This window comes from Saimiri boliviensis, chromosome 8 (genome assembly GCF_048565385.1).
Source record: "Saimiri boliviensis isolate mSaiBol1 chromosome 8, mSaiBol1.pri, whole genome shotgun sequence".
Taxonomy (NCBI): Eukaryota; Metazoa; Chordata; class Mammalia; order Primates; family Cebidae; genus Saimiri; species Saimiri boliviensis.
Window position 1 is genome coordinate 114,195,954 of NC_133456.1, and position 20,878 is coordinate 114,216,831.

A 20,878-nucleotide genomic window follows, 5' to 3' on the forward strand; every position below is an offset into this window, starting at 1 on the left:
TTGGTAAAGATGAATCTGGCAGCAGTGTGGACACAGATTATGAAGGAACTGAACTCAGAGGTGGGAGGTGCTGGGAACAGTTCAGGTAGTAGACATGATTTAGCAAAACTGAACCAAAATGGGGGGGAGGGGGGCAAAGACATAAAATATGATTTTCTCCATAGAGTTATTATTTCTATCCTGAGGTGGGACCACTATAATGGAGCCTTAAACCCGTGTCACTCAGGCCACCTGCTGTACTCTTTGTCCAGGTAAGAGGTAGCAGCCCAAACTGACGTGTTGGAGTGGTCGTTGAAAAGATGAATGGGTTCCCAGCTCATAGAACATAGTCATTCATTGAATGTGGAAATCTGAGTGGCGAATAGTCAAAGGTGACACCAGGTTTTACAGCTTGGATGACTGAAAGAACGTTAGTTCTATTACATAAAATCATGAAGAGCAGGAGGATTTCAGTTTTGGACAGATTGAGTTGGAGGTGGTGGCATATGGACATTTAGGTAGAAAAATTAAACAGAAAGCTGGAAATGTTGGAGCTTTGGGGAAGGAGCAGAGCCAAGTATAAGGACTTAGAAGACATACCATTAAAACTGTACTCAAAGCCAGGGGAGTGATTAATTTCCTGAATTAATAAAGCAGTTACTATATGGTGGGTGAAGCAACAGTATTCTATCACCTCATCCTGGTTCCCATGGCCACATCAAGAGCAGATACAGCTCTCAGAGTAGAAAGAACTTTGCCTGGTTTCTTCCTATTCAGATGTCAAGGGAGAAGAGACTCTAATTTAGTTGATTTAATCAGCTTAGCCCTCTAAACCAGATAATTAAGCTCCCTCTACCTCACTTCTAGTCTCATCTGCTTTGTCCCTAAATTACTCAGTTTGTATAGTGATATTGATTAAGTATCCAACTACCTCACTGCATATGGGATACAATCATTGCAAATCTTAAAGTAATTGTCCCAAGAACTTAACCTGATGCAGAGTTTTAACAGCATGTAAAGTGAACCTAAGTTATCAAAGGTTTATTTTATTATGAGTCTTCTGCATATCTCTAATTCTATTCTGCACATTACTGATCAATCATTTAAACATGGAATATATTTTTTAAAATTAGGGAGTTTGAAACCATCAAGAACTTTTTTCAATCATTTACTAATATCAGAAGGAAGTTCCATGAGGATAGATTGGAAAGAATTAATTCTTAGATGGAAAGATGGAAATATTTATTATATAAATGCTTAAAAGCTAAGAATCATTAGAATCATAAAACTCTAATATAAAAACTACAATGGGAAATTTCAGTCCCTTTTTCTGAACCACATGCATGTTAGTTTGATGCCAACCAAATCTTATTAGGTCTTAATTTCTGACGAGGATAACTCAGGGCTGTCTGGCCAGTCCTAGGGTTCTAAACTTTCTAGGAGGATTTCTGGAGGATGAAAACAGCTTTTGGTGTCTTGGCAGTTAAGAAAATGAGGATTTTGAGGAGGTGGCTGCATCCTTCCCACTTCGTATGGTGAACTTGGACACAGAAGGCAGAGTCACAGAGCTCGTAGAACACAATTCTAAAAAAATCATGCAAGGAGTGGGTTTTGGGGTGAGGAGGGAAATGTCACCACTACTCCTACATACACTGTCAGAGGAAAGATGTAAGTACCATTTACCTGGCACCTGTTACTGACTGGGAACTATACCGGCCACTCTAAATAGGTGACTGTTTTAAAATGTAGGTTTTATTATCCAGGTATGGTGAGGCACAGGTCACAAGATGACTGCCATTGGAAAGATGGTTTGTCGCTCCCAGTTCACAGGAGGAGGGGCGTGTCACACCATGAGAGCCCACATAGGGAGTCACCAGGGTCCATCAGGAGGCAAAGGGAGTGAAGAGAGAATACAGCCACAGCCTGTGTGGTTTCTGTGAAAAGGATGGGTGAACCAGGGTGCAAGCAGGCTTAGGATCTGCTGGTGTAAATAATGTCAGCAGGCTCTGGGACATGGGGGTGGCCCCTAGTTGCTACCTGTACCTGGGCTGATTAGGGCAGGGGAGGTGGCCCTGAATGTGAGTATTCCATAAAGAGATGGTTGGGGAAAGGGCTCTGGATGGTTGGTTCTCATATAAAAGATACATTCACAGGGGAGTGATTTGCTCTTCCTAGGAACTAACTCCAAGAGGGGCAGGCCTTTTCAGATCAGAAAGGCCTCAGAGGTCAAGGCATCAGAAATACAGAAGATAAAGAGGCATGATCAATACACTTATTTTATTTAAAAGCATGAAGATTTTACCAAAATAGTCATCCACTTGTCTGCCGCAAAGAATTATTTGCATCCGTAAAGGAGAAGACAAATGCACTCCTAGTGGAATGGGCAGATGCAAGAGAAAAGGGCAAATAAAGACTCAGCTCCCACCTCTCATTCAGGCCTGGGAACCACTAAACAGGAAAAAGAACTAAATTAAGCAGACTAGAAACCTGACAGGAGGTAAGATACTCTCCTCTCCATACCACACAGCGTACTTTCACAAAGGCTCACAGCTGCACAAGAAAGCCTTTGTGAAGCGTTGCCCATTTGCCAAAAACATCTCCTCTGCCTATATTTCAGCAAAGGGTAGAAAGCTCTGCACTGTGTCTCCTAAAGCATTTGAGGAGCTTAAGTCTAGGAACTTTTTCTCTTGACTTTCAAGAAACTCCTAGACAAAGCTTAGGAGAACGTGGTTGATGGTGATGAGGGCAGTTTTTTTTTTTTTTTTTTTTTTTTTGACCTTTTATTTTAGGTTCAGGGGTACATGTGCAGGTTTGTTACATAGGTAAAGTCACGTCACAGGAGCTGGTTTTACAGATTATTTCATCACCAAGATATTAAGCCCAATACCCAATAGTTATGTTTTCTGCTTCTCTTCCTCCTCCTACCCTCCACCCTCAAACAGACCCCAGTGCCTGTTGTTTCCCTTCTTTGTGTTCACGAGTTCTCATCATTTCACTCCCGCTTATAAGTGAGAACATGCGCTATTTGGCTTTGTGTTCTTGCATTTATTTGTTAAGTATAATGGCCTCCAGTTCCATCTATGTTCCCGCCAAAGACATCTTGTTCTGATGGTTTTAACTGTAAACACTGTGCATTTCCTTTGGGTGACACTGGCTTCTTAAGATGAAATCGACTCATTTTAACCTCAAAGGACTTTGTAAAATGCAAACGTGTTTTTTCATTCCAACTGAAGAAAAGGCATCAGTGCCCTAGCCTGCTTCACCAAATTCCTGCTATGAAATACCCTCCTGTATCTGTGATCCATTCCAATGGGAAGTTTTAGAGGAGTGGACAAACCCCTACCCACGTGGGTGACTCGTACTCCCATGCTAGCTGCAGAACTGCTGGGATGGACACACCCAAATCTGGTATTGAAAGTGGTTTCTGCTAAAGTTTGATTCTGATCTGAGTTTCTGGTAGGAAACAGCTACATAATAACGTGTAGTGTGTGCATATTTAGGGTTGCAGGAAAAGAGCTAAGTGTAGTCTCCGCAGTTGGCAACACTCAGAGGCGATAACTGGGCTGGTGTCAGATGGCACCTGCCCAGGGGCCTCCTGTACCATGGCGAGATGCACTCCCCAGAACCCCACACGGCACGTGAGGGCAAGGTTTGGCTTGAGCATGGAAACAAATCAGAGGTCACCATTTTAGTCTCTCTTTTTTAATAGCAATCCAGGGCAACTTTTGCTGGCTATTTAACATCGTAATAGCTGCCTGTTACAGACTACCTTTGGGAGTATTAAAGTTTTAAAATGTCAACTTTCCAGCAAATTTTCTTTTTTTAAATTTTTTTCTAAATATAAAAGGAATATGATAATAAGAATAAAAATTAATTTGGAAGAAAATTACATTATATTCAAAAATTTAGAAAAGCTTAAAGCAATATTTCCATCATTCAGAGAAAATTCCTGTAATGTGGTATTATTTTCTTTAACATTTTTCCTATTCCTTTCTCTTTATATCCTCTCTCTTTGGATTATATTACATCTATAATTTGGAATCATACTTTTCAGCATTTGACTTTAGATCAAAAATAGTTTCCTATGTGACAGAAAAAATCATGACAGCATTATTTTAAATGGCTGTAAATAATATTCTGTCATAAAAGTGTGCTCTAATTTATTTAGCCATCCTTTTACATTGTATTTTAAATTTCTAATTAATTTAAAATGATGATGCAATGAACATTTTTGTATATAATTATTCCTGTGCACTTATAACACAGGGTAAAATATTTTTAAAGATTTTCTTGTTCTTCAAATTATCCAATGTTCCTCCCCTTTTTCTGCCAACATCACAAAAAGAAGATTTCATCACAGAGGAAGATCAAAACAAGAAAGAGAGAGAGAGACAGAGAGACAGAGAGAAGAGAGAGAGAGAGAGGAGAGAGAGTGCCAAAGTTTTACTTTTTGAGTTTTAAAATCCATGACGGAGGCGTAACCCTGAAAATCTACATTTTTTGCTTACAGGAGCAGACATTTTTAACAAACAGAAAAGTATTTGTTTTTGTTTTGCATTCAAAGAGTCAAACCTTAAAGAAATTAAGGCAAAGACTTCATGCTATAAATAAAAGATTGGAAGCAAGGGTTTTTAATCTGGTGTTTGTAAACAAAATAAAATTTCAATATACTTTGTTTCCCATCATATTCCTATGTATTTTATTTTATGCATCTAAAGCATTTTTCTGAAAAGAAACACAGGGCTCATTAGACCACTGAAGGGGCCCATGACACAAAAACAGTTAAGTGTCCCAGGTTAGTGACGGGCAGATGACATCGCCTTCAAAACTAGCTAGAGGTCAGTGGGGCTGCAGGAGGCATCAGACCAGCATATAGGCAGGTACCAGTGACGGGTCTTTAAGGGAGAAGCTTTCTCCGTGTGTGTGTGTGTGTGTGTGTGTGTGTGTGTGTGTGTGTGTGTGTGTTGGGAGCCCTAAAAATAGAGAAATGTGTATTTCACATGGCAGCATGGAGTCCTGGCACTTCGGGGCATTATGACTGCACCTGAATCTCCCCTTGCCTCAAGGAGACACAAGGTGGCTGAGAGAGAATTGAGCTGGCAGGGGCAGAGGACCGCTCCACGCAGGGCGGCAGCAGGCCACTGCACAAGACGTGATGGACTATTCACCTGGAGCCCAGGAGAGGAGCTGTTCCAGCTCAGCTGATGCCACCACGAAGGGTAAGGACCCAACTGCACAGAACATGTCCACCCAAGTCAGCCAGGAGGATGCTGCCATCAGGGAACAGGGGGAAGAGGGACATGGAGGCTATGCCTGGACCACATCCAAGCCCCCGTCCTCTCCCTCTCTTTCTCTAGTTCTGAAATGTATTATCAGGGGTTAGGAGAGACTCTGAGATCCATTAGCGTAGATCCAAAATCACTGAAAAGCAGAAGTGACAGATTTTAATTGAAACTAACTGGATCTTATTTTTTAATTCCAGGAGGTATGAGAACTTGAAATCAACATTTAGTCACAGAAAACTAGAAGGTCTTTTTTTGTACCCTTCAATTTCATGATCTGTGAAAATATCGCATACTCAGTAAGTTTCTTTAGATGTTAAATTTCTGAGTCTAATAATAAAAATTTTATTAAGGCTCTTCCTATATACTTTTAATTATTTTTCAGAAAAGCTCTACTAATTATTCTCCCAAGCCACAAGCTCACTAGTACTGAGTATTATAATAGTTTAAACATTTCCCAATTTGATTTTTAAAAGCACAGTTAATTGGTATCCTATTTTACTATGATTTGGAGTCATTTGTATTCTTCTGTGAAATATGCATTCAAGACCATTGCTCATTTTACTTTGTGGGTATTAGTTCTTCCACTGGATTTGGTTGATCTTGCCTACATTCCTCCACACCTCCACTGGCCTTTTTCTTCCTCTTTTTTTCCTCTCCCTCTCCCTCCTCTTCCCCTTCCTCCTCCTTCCCCTTCCCCTCCCCCTTCCCCTTCTCTTTTCTTCTTGTAAATAGTTACTTTGTTCTGTCTAAGTTGGCAAGCCATATATTCAACCAGTTTAAGAAACAAAGAAACTCCAGTTTCCCTGGACATCACTTCTTAGGAGAGGAGGAGAGATTGTAAAGCAACAGTAACAACAAATTTCTCAGCTAAGAAGTCTCAAAGTTTTCACTTTCTACAAGACCATTCTTGCTTTAGAAGGAAAGACTGGATCATGTAGAAATGACTGCTGGTCACCTATTCGGTGTCCACCAATATTCTTCTGTATTACCGAACCCTACTTCTACTTGAAGCATCAATGCACTTCATTTTCCAGCTTTTGTTGCAGCCAGGCACAACCATGGAACCAGTTCTAGCCATCAGGATGTGAGCAGCCCCTCTGGCAGGGCTGTCTTATCGGAGATGGCAGCATGAAACTGCCGTAGTCGTTACCGACTGCTTTGCTTTTGGCTTCTTGGATGTGAAGATGAACTTGTGTGTATTAAAGCACTGTTACTTTGAGTTTCTGTACAGTTAGCTGAAACCCATCCTAACAGAGAGACCCAAAGAGTTCATGCACTCTGTTCCTAACCAAGAAAAATCATTAAGGCAGAATGGAAGGGTCTTCAGAGGAGCATAGTGGTGGCTATTCTAATGGTTTTTGAAAAGGCAATGCAAGAAGGAAATCTCATCAAATTCTTGGCAGCACAGTGCTTTGCTTTTGGTATAGTCAGGGCTCTGACAGAGAGTACTTAGGCTTTTAAATTAAGTGCCTATTAGCTTAAACATTTGTGGATATTTCTATATTAAATATGTGAACAATGACCTTAGCAAAGAATTCCAATTTTATTGCCAGTGCCAGATGTAGAAAGCAAAGAGGACATCCTTCAGGAAAGTGACTGGGTGAGTGTCATGTGGCTCCCCTGTCACTGGCCCAATTCATCTCCCAACCTATCAGTCATTTCACATTCTTCCCAAGTGTTAGATGCCTAAAGAGTAAAGTCCAAATGCTACAAGCCTGCTTCAGACCTCTGCACAACACAGCCTTGTCTGAACATTCTAGCCTCCCTTCCTTCTGCAGCTCACACACAAGCTTAGGACACATTTGACGCCTCAGTGTAAGATAGCTTCAAGTTTCTTTACTGTTGCTTCCTTTTAACATGTCATACTCCTATCTCAAGCATCTGTTCATTCATACATATTTACATCTAACCAATATTTACTGAATATTTGTTATGCATCAGGCAGGCATTAGGATGGGTGTTAGGGTTATCCCAAACAAAGCAGTTATGGTTCTAATCCCTCAACAAAATTTTGCTTGCCAACCATGCCTCCAAAGACAGCTCAAGTCCCCCCATCTCCCTTGAAGCCTTCCTTTCTCTCTGCTCTCTTATTCGTCATGATTTCCTTGGCTGTTTTTTGGCTCGTTGCATTTTCATATATATCTTGTAATGACCTGGGTCAATTTACAAATACACACACATGCAATCTCCCGGGATGGTATGAGGCTAGGGATACATGTAGGAAGAGTCGGCACATTTACAATGTGATTCTTCTAATAGATAAATGTCCTAGATTTAATTATTTACTACATCGACTTAATTAGATCTCCCTTGATTTCTCTCAAGGATGCTTTGTGGTTTTAGAATACAAACATCATACATCTCTTTAAAATTTCTTTTTAGGTATTTAATGCTCTTCGATGCTGTTGCAAATTGTTTTCTGTATTGCAGGTCTACATGTATAGAGTTGATTTTTTTATACTAACCTTATATCCAGAGACTGTGTAAATAGACATTGAATTTAAGTTGTTCAGATTTTTTTGGATCTTTCTTCATATAGAATCTGTTCTTCTGTGCCTAATAGTTTTTTTCTTCCTTTCCAATGATTCTGCCCTTTGTATTACTGCGCTGGCATTACTTTGTATTACCAGCTTGCATTACTGCGCTGGCCTGGCCTTCGAGGACAATGTAGGCTGGAAGTGGTAAACTGGAGGCATCCTTACTTCTCTCCATACCATCTAAACACAGGAATAGGATCCAGAGATCCGGGAAAAGTTATCTGTCATCATGTTATTGCTAGAAGTAATTTTTCTGATCTGACAGGCAGGCAAGTTTCCTCTCTCAAAATACCACGGACACCTTGTCTAATCCTGACATTTTTTCCAGCTAGAGGAAGGCTGTTCCTTGATGAAATATATGCAAGTGGCTGGAATATTTCTACCCAAAGAAGTATGCCATGCCTTTACACAGCTATGGCCTATGTGGGTCACACTGTAGCAGCAATATGTCACTCTGTATACTGTCGCACTTCTTGTTTTTATTTGTCCTGGCTTATCTAATCCTATGCTGGGTCCCTACCCAAGTGTAAAGTGGTTCTTTTTGGAATGTGTCAACTCTGCTATGATATCTTCAGCATTTCTTAAATGGTACGGAAGGATCCAGATGGTGGCTTCTGGACAAGGCACAGATCCTCACTTATGTAGAAATTAGATCCTCACTTATGTAGCCCTTGACATCCCAACTTCAGCAAGCATCTTTCCATCTCTGCAAACACAGCTTTGGACCTGGAACCAGTTGGAGACCCAGGAGTGGCCACCCTTCTGGAAAAATGCTCATGGAAAAATGCTCAAAAAGTATCAGACTGTGAACTGGGCATTTTTAGTGAGGACAGAAGGCAAAGGAAAAAGAAGGAGCAGCTGTGGACTGCCTATTGATGTTTTTCTGGGCCAGGAAGAGGTGTATGTTCGCCTACCTTCCAGGGCGCTTTTCTATTCCCCTAAATTCTGCTGCTTGTTCCCCGATTCCATCTTGTGTCAATTTCCTTCTCAGAAAAAAAAGAATGGCATGAAAAATAATTCATATTCATAGAGTCAACTCCGATGAAAATAATCCCCAGGGCTTTAATACACTACATCCCGAATTAAAGTGCTCTGGATGCTCAGGGTTTGGGCTCGTGTCTCTCCTGGGAGGCCATTAATGGTTTATGCATATTAGGTTATTTTCCAAATTCTGCTCTTTTGCTCTGGAAAACAAATTTAAAAATCCAGCTGAGACGCATCTGGAAGCTTTTAAAAGCTGGGAAAGATTCTTATCTGGATGGGATGGTTTAAGTGTGATGCTGCTTGAGCTTGGGACCAAGGGCGCAAGTTCTTTCCAGGTCATTTCCAAGACTTGAATTTTATAATACTATGACTATCTAACCAACAATCCCCTCAGGGTTAGATTTCAGAATTGGACATTATGTGAAAAAAAAATCAATTAATTTCTTTTTTTTTTTTTTTTTTTTTTTTTTTTTTTTTTTTTTGATGTAGTAGACAGGCCCTGAGCTGGGATTTTTAAAATATGACTTCTTGTTTCAGCTCTGCTCCTGATTAGATGAATGACTTGGGAGTCACTTAACCTTCATGGACCTCAGTTTCATTGTCTACAAATGAGTATTTGCTTGATAATATCCAATGTCTCTTTGAATTGCCTCTCCCAATAAAGGTTTTAATTATTTATTTTCCATCTGCCCACTTTCCTCTGTATTTCCGTGCCATTTCCTGGTCCTCATTCCAATTAGTGCCCGATTCTGGCTTCTCCTCTCAAGAGCTGTGTAACTTTAGGCAAGTTACTTAACTTTCCTGTGCCCAAAAAACAGTCTTCATACTGCCTGCCTCACAGAGCATTGTGAGGATTAAATGATTAATGCACGTAAATTGCTTGGTTCAATCATAAGTACACACGTGCTGGCCTCTATTCATTACCTTCATAGACTGGTTTCACTTACTCAAGAGTATAGCTGATGTACCTTATTCCTGGATAACAAGGATAGAATTGAAGTCATTATTATCCAAGAGCAGCCTCCATTTATTGAAGAAAAGTAAACCTATTAGATTATTGACTCTTTTTCTGTTGCCTCATCTCAAGTCATTGATTCAGGAGCTCCTCAGAGTAACACGAACTTGAATATATCTCTCCATCTAGAACTCTGTCTCCACCCTCGTGTGAAAACACAGAATGAATTGTGAAAATCTGATTCAATACAGAGTCCTTAAAAGCAAGATCCAAGCACAGGCTTGTCGTTGGCTCTCTCAAGTCTGTAGTCCAGGTTGGAAAGATCATCATTCAAAGATAGGAAAAACATGTAGTTTCCAAGTGAAAAACTAATGTCACTGAGTAATAGGTGTTAGGAAAAAGTTTAAATTGTTTAGGGTGGTAAAATTATACACTGCACACTGTAAAATGCTCAACTCATAAGTGCACATGGTATCAGTGTTGACAACTGTATACACTACCTGCCTGATGCCCCAGTTGAAATGCAGCATCAACCCTAGGAATTTCCTTGCACTGCTGTCTATCAAGGGGCCTCCTACAGCAGCAGCAACTGTGATTTTTCTTCCTATCCCCGTAGATTAGTTTTGCCTGTTCTTGAACCTCCTATAAATGTACTATTTATGTCTGGCTTTTTTTATTCAGCCTAATGTATCTGATGTTCATCCCTGCTGCTGTATGTATCCACTCATTCATTTTTAGCGCTAAGGTGTTAGTATTCCATCATCTGACTGTATTGTTAATTTGTTTATTCCTTTTGCTGTGCATGGACATTTGAGCTATTTTCCTTTTATGCTATTATGAATAAATCTGCCAAGAACGTAGAGAATGACTGCAGCAACAAAGTGACTTTTTTCCCTGAACTTTTAAAGTTTTCTGCCATGCTATTATATTTTCTTTAAAAAAATGGAGGATTTAAAATGTATCTCAAGGTCTGTTCAAGTCTTCCCTCTTTCATAAAGAATTCAGCTCCTCCCCCTAAGACCCCCCAGGCCTCTTTTCTGAAAGGCTTTTGCAGGTGCCCACGCACAAATCCAAGCGTTTCACACACTGCCACCGTGTGGCTTGCTTTCAGACTCCGTATTCATATTTGTGTTTGTTTCCTGTGAAATGAGGCTTATCTCCTTATTAGGTGACGTGACATCTTAAGTTTATTACTTCTCAGAGCAAAACTTCATACATCTAAACATTCGGCAAGTTTGTTTCTGATGATTGCTTTTAGTTGGTCTTCGCCATTGACATGGGAAGTCATCGGTGTGGTAGAAACATAAAACAAGGACCTGGAGATTAGATGAACTGCTCCAATCAGAGCCTGGGCACAATGCCCCATCTGGTGGCTCCAGGGCCCCGTACTCAGGTGAAGGGAAGTACATTGATTTGGAATTTCTGTTATGTGCCCTTTCCTTCCCAGCTCGGAGAACAGGTCTGCTGAAAGTGGCTTCACTCTAAATATCCTTAAGTATTTCCCTCTGTGCCCCAGAGCATGCTATTTGCAGAGCGTCTGTAAAATCCCCATTCAGACGACGTTCTCTCAGTAGGATGTAAATGGAAACTTAACTCTGATTGTGTTCCTTGTCACAGCACAGATGAGGGCTTCTAGTCTTTAGATGTGTGGTGTATGTGTGTGTACTTGCTTGTGTGTGATGTGTATGTGTGTACACACATGCTTGTGTGTGTGTGCTGTATATTTGTGTGATGTGTGGTGGAGTGTGTATATGAGCATCTATGTGTGTGTGGCGTGTGGTGTGTGTGGTATTTATATATGTGTAAGTGTGTGTGTGGTGTATTTTGTGTGCATATCTGTGTGTAGGTGATGAATGTGTATGTGTGTGTATGTAGTATAATTGCACTATATTTTTGTGTGCATGCTGCTTCTGTGTATATGTGCACATGTGGTACATGTATTTTTGTGTGCATATGTATGTGTGTGATGTATGTGTGGTGTTTGTATTTTTGTGTGCACATGTGTGCATTTAGGCATGTGTGTGCCTGCAGATGTGTGTGTGCATATGTGTATATGAGTGTGTGCATGTGTGGTGTGTTGTCTATGTGTCTAGTGTGCACTTGTGTAGACATGCATTCATGTACACACCTGCACACATCTTTCTTCAGTTCTTTTTTTTTTTTTGAGACGGAGTTTCGCTCTTGTTACCCAGGCTGGAGTGCAATGGCGCGATCTCGGCTCACCGCAACCTCCGCCTCCTGGGTTCAGGCAATTCTCCTGCCTCAGCCTCCCGAGTAGCTGGGATTACAGGCATGCGCCACCACGCCCAGCTAATTTTTTGTATTTTTAGTAGAGACGGGGTTTCACCATGTTGACCAGGATGGTCTCGATCTCTTGGTCTCGTGATCCACCCGCCTCGGCCTCCCAAAGTGCTGGGATTACAGGCTTGAGCCACCGCGCCCGGCCCATCTTTCTTCAGTTCTAAGAGGAATGAAGAAAAAAACAGAATTGTTCGGATTGAAAATATAGTAGAAATCAATGAGTAAGTTGTTTAGCTTTTTGATGATAAAATGTCAGCTCTGGCTGCTGAGTAGTTGGAACTGGGTGGGAGGGCAATTCCTTAGAGAATGTTATGTGTTCTCTAAACCCCACAGAATGGCCATGTTCCCGCTCTTCCATCCTATTTTTTCTATCAGTCTTCCCTTTCATAATTGCTGCCTTAGATGGCATGAGCTTATATATAAAGATCATATTTTCTTTTACATTTGTTCTTCATTCACATATTTTATTTTAGTGAAAGCATGCAGAGGAAAAGCTAAAAGTACTTTAAAAGCAGATATTTAATGAATCTTTAGTTAATGGCAATAAATAGCTCTATAGAAAAGAAACATTATTTTCACTTATTAATCATTAGAGTGCTTAATTTAAATGTTTCAAATCATAAAGGGTTCTTATAAGTTTATTCGAATGTTAAGTAAGGCTGGGTGCAGCAGCTCATGCCTGTAATCCCAGTACTGTAGGAAGCCAAGATGGGTGGATAACTTGAGGCCAGGAGTTCAAGACCAATCTGGCCAACATGATGAAACCCCATCTCTACAAATATACAAAAATTAGCTGGGCGTGGTGGTGCATGCCTATAGTCCCAGCTACTCAGTAGGCTGAGGCATGATCCCGGGAGGCAGAGGTTGCAGTGAGCTGAGATGGGGTCACTGCACTCCAGCCTGGGCAACAGAGCAAGATGCTATCTCAAAAAAATAAAAATTTTAAGTAAGCCTAAAACTAAAATTAGAATTTTATTCTTGATTTGTATTATATATGGTAATGTAGGTTTTTTTTTTTTAATTGCCCGGGCTAGAATGCAGTCTAAAAATGGGTATGCCTGTAATTGTGCTTAATAATAGAAACATAAAAAAAGGGGGAAGAAAATAACTAATAAATAGCCAAGCAATATTTCATTTAAACCTGTAAATAGACGTGATGTGATAAGAATGTATATTTTGTGTATTTAAAGTGGAGACTTCTATAAATGTTAATTAATCTACTTGATCCAGATCTGAGTTCAAGTCCTGGATATTGTTGTTAACTTTCTGTCTCATTGATCTGTAATGTAGTTTTACTGAATATCAACTAACAGTAAATTTAAAATAATGTTTATATATTTTATTATCATGAAATATTATCTTTTATTATAGAAAATTAGAAAATAAAGATTAACAGAAAGAAAAATACTTATCAACCCTAGAACATTTTTATAGTAAATATTGCCCATAATAGATATGTGTATACTTTTACAAATATATATAGAAACAGATATAGAGGCCGGGCACGGTGGCTCACGCTTGTAATCCCAGCACTTTGGGAGGCCGAGACGGGTGGATCATGAGGTCAAGAAATTGAGACCATCCTGGTCAACATGGTGACACCCCGTCTCTACTAAAATACAAAAATTAGCTGGGCGTGGTGGCACGTGCCTGTAATCCCAGCTACTCGGGAGGCTGAGGTAGGAGAATTGCTTGAACCTGGGAGCCAGAAGTTGCGGTGAGCAGAGATTGCGCCACTGCACTCCAGCCTGGGTAACAAGAGTGAAACTCCGTCTCAAAAAAAAAAAAGAAACGGATATAGAAAGGTAAATACTAATATATACGGGTATATGTATGTACATGTGTAGGTATATATTTATGTATATCTGTATATATTTATAAATGTATATACAAAATAAAATAAACTGATCATACACTTATTTTTGCTTTTGATAGGTTATAAGCCTATTTACATATCAATAAATATTCACCAACAGGGTCACTGATAATGTGAATGGAATTTCATTCTAACAATGCTGTCTATACATGCAGTTCTCTTGGTGAAATTCTCTAGGTTGCTTCCAGTTTTTAATCATAAAAAGCCCATTGTGAAATTTTGCATCTAGATAAGATGAAATAAGAGAAGCCAGGTCTATCTTCCAAACTAAAAAACTAGACAAAATACAAATCAATGATTTTCGAGACATTGGATATCAGTCATTAAAGAAAACGGATGAGAACAAATGAAGCTAAGCCCCAGCTTGCAGTCTTGAAGGAATTCAAGACCACAGTGAGGAAGGAGAAACTCCGATAGAGCCTGGCAGACTTCCCGAGTTGTTAACGATGATACCTGGGGAAGTCCCAGTGCTGTGACTTCACAGCACAGAGCACGGGAAGGAGAGAGCTGCATAAAAGAAGATCATGGGCATCTGCAGGCTATCCTTCTCAGGTGTTTGGCAGCCTGCTGATCAGAACATGCATGTGAGGAAACTACCGGAGTCTTTCTTTCTCTGGAAGAAAGAACCACATGAAAAGATAGAAGAAATGTAGCTGGACCTCACAGGAGCCTGGGAATATTATCTGTTTCCTCCAGCCAGATTGGAAACTTTCCCAATTCACAGGGCACTGGGTAGAGTGCTTAGGAGGGTCTTTCCCTGGTCGTAGGGAACAATTAGCCCTAGACCGGGCTTATCAAGGGTAACTAGAGGGATGTTTAGAGTTAAAAAAAATTGAACGATTTCTAAATGACTTAGCTGCATCCCAGAAGAAAGCTCAAGAATATTCACAGAAATAAAAATACCCAGTGTTCTAAACGAGGTAAAGTTACAAGATCTTGCATCTAATCAAAAATTGCCAGACAGGTGAAGAAGCAAGAAAAACATATTGCAATGAACAACATTATCACTGACATTTTTGGGGACTCTTTAAATTCGTCCGCTCACAAGTGGCCTAGCAGGAGATGGACACGTGCCCCAGAGCAGGTTAGAGATCCTCCTTCAGCAACCGGTTGCCTAAGCCCACTCACCTGAATTTTTACAACGAGCAGAACCAATCAGCTACCTTTTTTCTTAATTTAAACTAAGGAGCAGAAAAAAGTTAGCAGTCTGTGGTGGATAATTGAGCTGAAAGGCCATATAAAGCTATGTGTGGGGTGTCGTGATTCCTCTAGGTACACATGGCAATTATGAAGAGCAGAGACTCAGAGCAAAAATGGAGCAGATCTGTGTCCTATAGATCTACAGGACAAACAAGGTCAGCAGGGGGAAGGGGTCGTAAGAGAGATGATTGCACTCAAGATGCGGCAGCTCTTCAGATTCGGAATCCCGGTTACTCAGCTTTTTCTGAATTGCCATGAGTTCGATACCCTTACATCAGTGATTCTTACTTGGGAGTGGTTCGGGTTTCCCACTCCTCCCAGGAGACATCTGGCAAAATCTGAAGGTATTTTGGGTTGTCACAGCTAGTGAGGGGCTGCTACTGGCATCTACTGGATTAAATCCAGAGACATCGATAAGCATCCCACAATGTGCAGGACAGCCCCTACAACACAGAATTACCTGTCCCCAGATGTCAACAGGCCAACTTTGAGAAATACTGCCTTATGTTAACCTCTTTTTGAACCGAGTTACTTTGCACAAGTTTCTCTCTTGCATAAAATGCTTCTGTAAAACACCACTGTAGCTAAGGCTTTGTTCACATCCTTATTTATATCCTTAGGTTAAATTGCTAGAACTAGACTTGTGGGGTGGAGGTAGGGTTAAAGAGCATGTGCTATTTTAAAAGTTCAAATGGACATGGCCAATAAATGCAGCATCCTTTCACAGTTTACTTGTATGTACTGAAGTCCGAGGCCGGGTCAGGCTTTATCTGTTAGGAGAACAGCTCATCAGCCTTAGCATGCATCTTTGTCTCTCATCCCTAACCTTCTCCTCTTTAGAATATCTTCCTTGGGGTCAACTCAAGGGCAACCCTGCGACACACGTAGTACCACTCCTTTCCCTGTGTTCAAGACAGGCATTCATTCATTCGACATTCGGCAAGTGCTGGCTGAATGCTCACCACGTGCCTGAGACTTCTTCCTCACACAGTGCTCCAAGCAGCCACTAATCAGTTGGAATTGGCACATGGAATTTAAATGAACAATAACCAAAATAGCAAAATAATGATCGGCCATATCTGCCCTCTGAAGGGTTAAATCAAGGGCATTGCTTTGAGCTTTCTCCTCCTTCTCTTTCTATGTAAAGAACAGAGGAACCACTGTGCAGGCCAGAGCCGATACAAGCTCTCCTACTTTTCAGTCACTTCAGTGTTACACCTGACCCTTCCTTTCTCCAGAGAGAGGAAAGCTTGCTTTTTTCCACCTATTTGTCCTGGCAGTAGGTCAGTAAGTGTGTCACCTTGGGGAAAGCTGTAAGGCACACCAGAAAGAACCAAAACGAAAACAAAACCCCCTTCACAGCTATTTTTGGAACGTCTGAAACTGTCATTATTTCTCTTTTAGATAGTTATCAGTGAGGAACTTTTTTCCAACAACAAAATAAACCAACACTTACCTGTGAAAATCATGTATCTTTCTGTGTTATCCTCAAGCAATGTTCCAGACTCTTGAGTCATCCCACGTGCCAAGACTATCCGGTTCAACGCGCAGCTGCTCAGATCTGCAGGAGGTGTCAGGACTTTTAACCTTACAGCCTCACTGGGAGGGACGCACATTTCCCTGATGTACCTGCCAGAGATAGGAACTTCCAGTGAGTTGTGTCAACCTCAATAGACCAGAAACAGAACTTAAGAGTCCACTCATATTTCATTTTTTGAAATCATAATGATGCACCTCAAAATTAAGAAAAAGAAAAGAAAAAGAGCAGTGTCCTTACTTCTAAACAACATGCCATCTTTTTAATCCTTATATCCTGGAGGCAGCAGATGGGGGAGGTCTCTGTTGTCCCCACTCACTTCCCTTTCTCTAAGGTTCCTTTGAATCTTCTTCATGGGCTTCAAATCTTATTCATGGGCTCAAAAGTAAAATATATCCAAGTCCCTTTATTTATTTATTTTTTCCCCACAAACTGGCTTCTGGATTTGTCATGGCATGTGGGCACTGTTACTTAACAGACGACTAAACTCTGCTGCAGCACTGCCAATTTTCCAATAAATCTTCTTTTAATTTAAAGGTATTAAATCATCAATCACTTCCCAATGTTCACTTAAAGCATATTCAATTTATTACCTTCTCCAAATAAGATAAGCCTAAAGAAAGTGGCAACCCAGCTCAGCTTTATTTCTTGCACCGGTTTATAAAGCTGAAGATGAGCAGAAATACACCCTAACTTGACCAGATGGTCCCGGTTTCCTGTGATAGTCAACAATCCTCGAAAAGAAAGGATTCACCACTGTGGATTAAAGGGCAAAAGTAGTTCAAAACAATGGATATTGTTTAACTTCTCATACTAAGATGTAACTTACATTGTCGGGAAACCTAAGTTTTCTCTCTCTCTTCTCCTCGCAATTGGTTTTCTCTGGGTGCAAATGACTGGCAAGCCTGGGAGAGATACCAGCCCTGTGTTGACCCTTGGCTCTGCCTCAGCCTTCTTAATTAGGAATGGGTACACTACAAAGGTGGGCGAGAAATGAGGTGGTGATGGCTGGGGGGCTGCTAAGTGAAACCACAGTCGGGTCTTCCCCAGTGCTTTCTTCAGGGTCGTAGAAGGACCCAAACACGAAACCAATCTTCTTCAGGTGTTTCTCGGGGCCAGTCGTTCTTGGCAACTGCGGGTTGGGGTTGGCCTCAAAGCCCCAAGATGCACCTGCTGCACGTGTGCATTTCAGGTTGAATTTCATACACGACAGATCCTGAAATGCTCAGCAAAGAAAAAGTCAGTGCTGGATAAAGGCAGCATGGTGATACTGACTTTCCTGTATTTTTGTTGTTGTGGTTGGTTTTGGCCTTAATGAATATAAACCTTTCTCATGCATTTACACCTGAATTAATTACATCTGAGTTTTATTGTGAGATATAAAAACTACAAATATTGTATTAGGGTTCTCTAGGACAGGGCTAACAGGATAGATGTATATATAAAAAGGAGTTTATTAAGGAGCGTTGACTCACATGATCACAGGGCGAGGTCCCGCAGTAGGCTGTTTGCAAGCCGAGGAGCAAGGAAGCCAGTACAAGTCCCAAAACCTCAAAAGTAGGGAAGCCGATAGCTCAGTCTTCAGTCTGTGGCCAAAGGCCCGAGAGCCCCTGGCAAACCCCTGGTGTAGGTCTGAGAGTCCAAAAGCTGAAGAGCCTGGAGTCTGATGTTTGAGGGCAGGAAGCTTCCAGCACAGGGAAGGATGAAGGTCAGAAGACTCAGGCAGTCTAACCCTTCCGCGTTCCTCGGCCTGCTTTATTCTAGCTGTGCTGGAAGCTGATTCTAGCTGTGCTTGCAGCTGGGTGCCCACCCAGATTGAGGGTGGTTCTGCCTCTCCCTGTCCACTGTCTCAAGTGTTAACCTCCTTTGGCAACAGCCTCACAGACACACCTGGGAACAATACATTGCATCCTTCAATTCAGTCAAGTTGATACAATATTAACCATCACAAATAAGCAAAAATGATAACTCTTTACCATTATCTTAAAATTATGAAAACTTCTATTTATATCACTTGCAGTTTTTTTAAAGTGAGATTCATAAAACTGTGTTCCCCCAGCACACTGAATCCTACCGTCATGACTTGGCATGAAAAACAGTGACCCACTCAGAGTCCAGTAACCACGCACCCTCCCCTGTGATGCCAACTGCCAGGTTTACTCAGTGTTTGACTGTGGCTCACTAGGCATCCAACAATATTTTTGATGCCTATGGTGCTAAATGTTGGGAATGCAAACCTGGATAAAGTACCGTCCTAATTCCTGCCTAATGGTTTTCCTGGGTTTCGCTGGCTATGATTTCTGATCCCTCCCTCCCTCCCTCCCTCCCTCCTTCCTTCCTTCCTTCCTTCCTTCCTTCCTTCCTTTCTTTCCTCCCTCCCTCCCTCTCTCCTTCCTTCCTATTTTCTTCCTCCCTTCCCTCCCTTCCTTCTTCCTCCCTCCCTCCCTACTTTCCTTCCTTCCTTCCCTCCCTCCCTTCCTCCCTCCCTCCCTTGTTTCTTAACCACTGTTTGTTAAGGGATGGCTCTAAACTGAACTCTGGTAATTACTATGCTTTTCTTTTGCTAAAAGTGGAATGCAGAGGTGAATTGTCTAGAGCAGGTGTCCCCAAACTTTTTACACAGGGGGCCAGTTCACTGTCCCTCAGACTGTTGGAGGGCCGCCACATACTGTGCTCCTCTCACTGACCACCAATGAATGAGGTGCCCCTTCCTGAAGTGCAGGGTGGGGGGGGGGGGATAAATGGCCTCAGGGGGCCGCATGCGGCCTGCAGGCCGTAGTTTGGGGACGCCTGGTCTAGAGCAACTAAGGGTATGTGGGAGAAGTTGATGCTTTGCCTCTCACAGGTGAGTCTCAAGCATCCAAGGAAATGATAGAAATGCTTACAGGTGGTTTTAGGTAGTGATGCCTTGCGGGGTAAGTTTCTGTTTTCTTTTCCTAAGAAAATCGGTCCAATCTGATTGCTTACCAGTGTTTTGGCATTGGATTTGTGGTTTGCAGACCTGAACCTGGCCTTAAGGTAGGTGTGGGGTGAGATTATAAGCTCCTAAAGGGGTAGGAGCCCATTAGAGATAAAAGGTAAAACCAGAAATCCAGTGACAGCATCTGAAACCCATTCAGCCTGATGGACTTTTTTCTAGACTCGACGGCATCCTCGTTTCACTAGAAAAGGGCAAAGACGGCGAAACAAAATCGTGAATATCCATGTGCTTTCTCAGGTTCTTTACGGGTATTTTCTACAATTTAGATGTGCCTTGCCCCCACCAAAACCCACGTGGAAGTTTAATTTCAAGAGACAGCATTGGGAGGTGGGAGCTAGTGGGAGGTATTTGGGTCATGGGGTGGATTCCTCGTGATGGATTGGTACCATTCTCAGGATAGTGAGTTCTCACTCTTGCAGCGTTTCCAGGATTAGTTCTTGCAGAAGTGGATGAGTTCCCTCAAGAGTCGGTTGGTATGGGCCAGGCACGGTGGCTCACACCTGTAATCTCAGCACTTTGGGAGACTGAGGCAGGTGGATCACAAGGTCAGCAGTTCAAGACCAGCCTGACCAACATGGTGACATCCCATCTCTACTAAAAATACAAAATATCAGCTGGGAATGGTAGTACACACCTGTAATCCTAGCTACTCAGGAGGCTGAGACAGGATAATTGCTTGAACCTGGGAGGTGGGGGTTTCAGTGAGCCGACATCACACCACTGCAATCCAGCCTGGGTAAGAGAGCAAAACTCCGTCTCAAAACAAACAAACAAACAAACAAAAACAGGAGTAGGTTGGTATAAAATACGTTGCCCTCTTTGGTCCCTTCTTTTTTGCATATGCCTACCCGACCTATGACCTTCTGTTTCGTTATGACACAGTGAGAAAGCCCTGGCCAGAAGCCGGCGCCATGCCCTTAAACTTTCCCACCTGCGAACCATGAGATCAATACACCTCTTTTCTTTATAAACTACCCAGTCTCAGACACTCTGTTACAGCAACACGAAATGGGCTAAGACAGTTATTTTGTCGAATTAATGTAATCCTCTGAAAGAACAAGAGATTTGGAGAAAAATGCCACAGCTCTTAGTCCAGTTTGGCCATGACCTAGCAGAGTGAGATCGCTGATGCTAAAATTGTTGAAATAAAACCATTGTATAAAGTTCCTGAAACTGCACCTGGCACAGAACAGGTGCTGCATGAATGTCTGCTTTAGCTATATGCTTTCTCAAAAAGTAAATCT

The 20,878-nt window shown here is 41.6% G+C and overlaps 1 long non-coding RNA gene across 1 annotated transcript in view; it reads right to left on the minus strand.

The window, feature by feature from the left end:
• LOC141585461 (uncharacterized) overlaps window positions 1-18,910 on the minus strand; it is a 102,285-nt gene extending 83,375 nt beyond the window's left edge. Inside the window, exons 1-2 of the long non-coding RNA XR_012518981.1 lie at window positions 18,130-18,910; window positions 16,574-16,746 (exon numbers count right to left, since the gene is read on the minus strand). This is a non-coding gene — a long non-coding RNA (uncharacterized LOC141585461). The remainder of the gene's footprint in view (window positions 1-16,573; window positions 16,747-18,129) is intronic.
• Window positions 18,911-20,878: the final 1,968 nt, after the last annotated feature.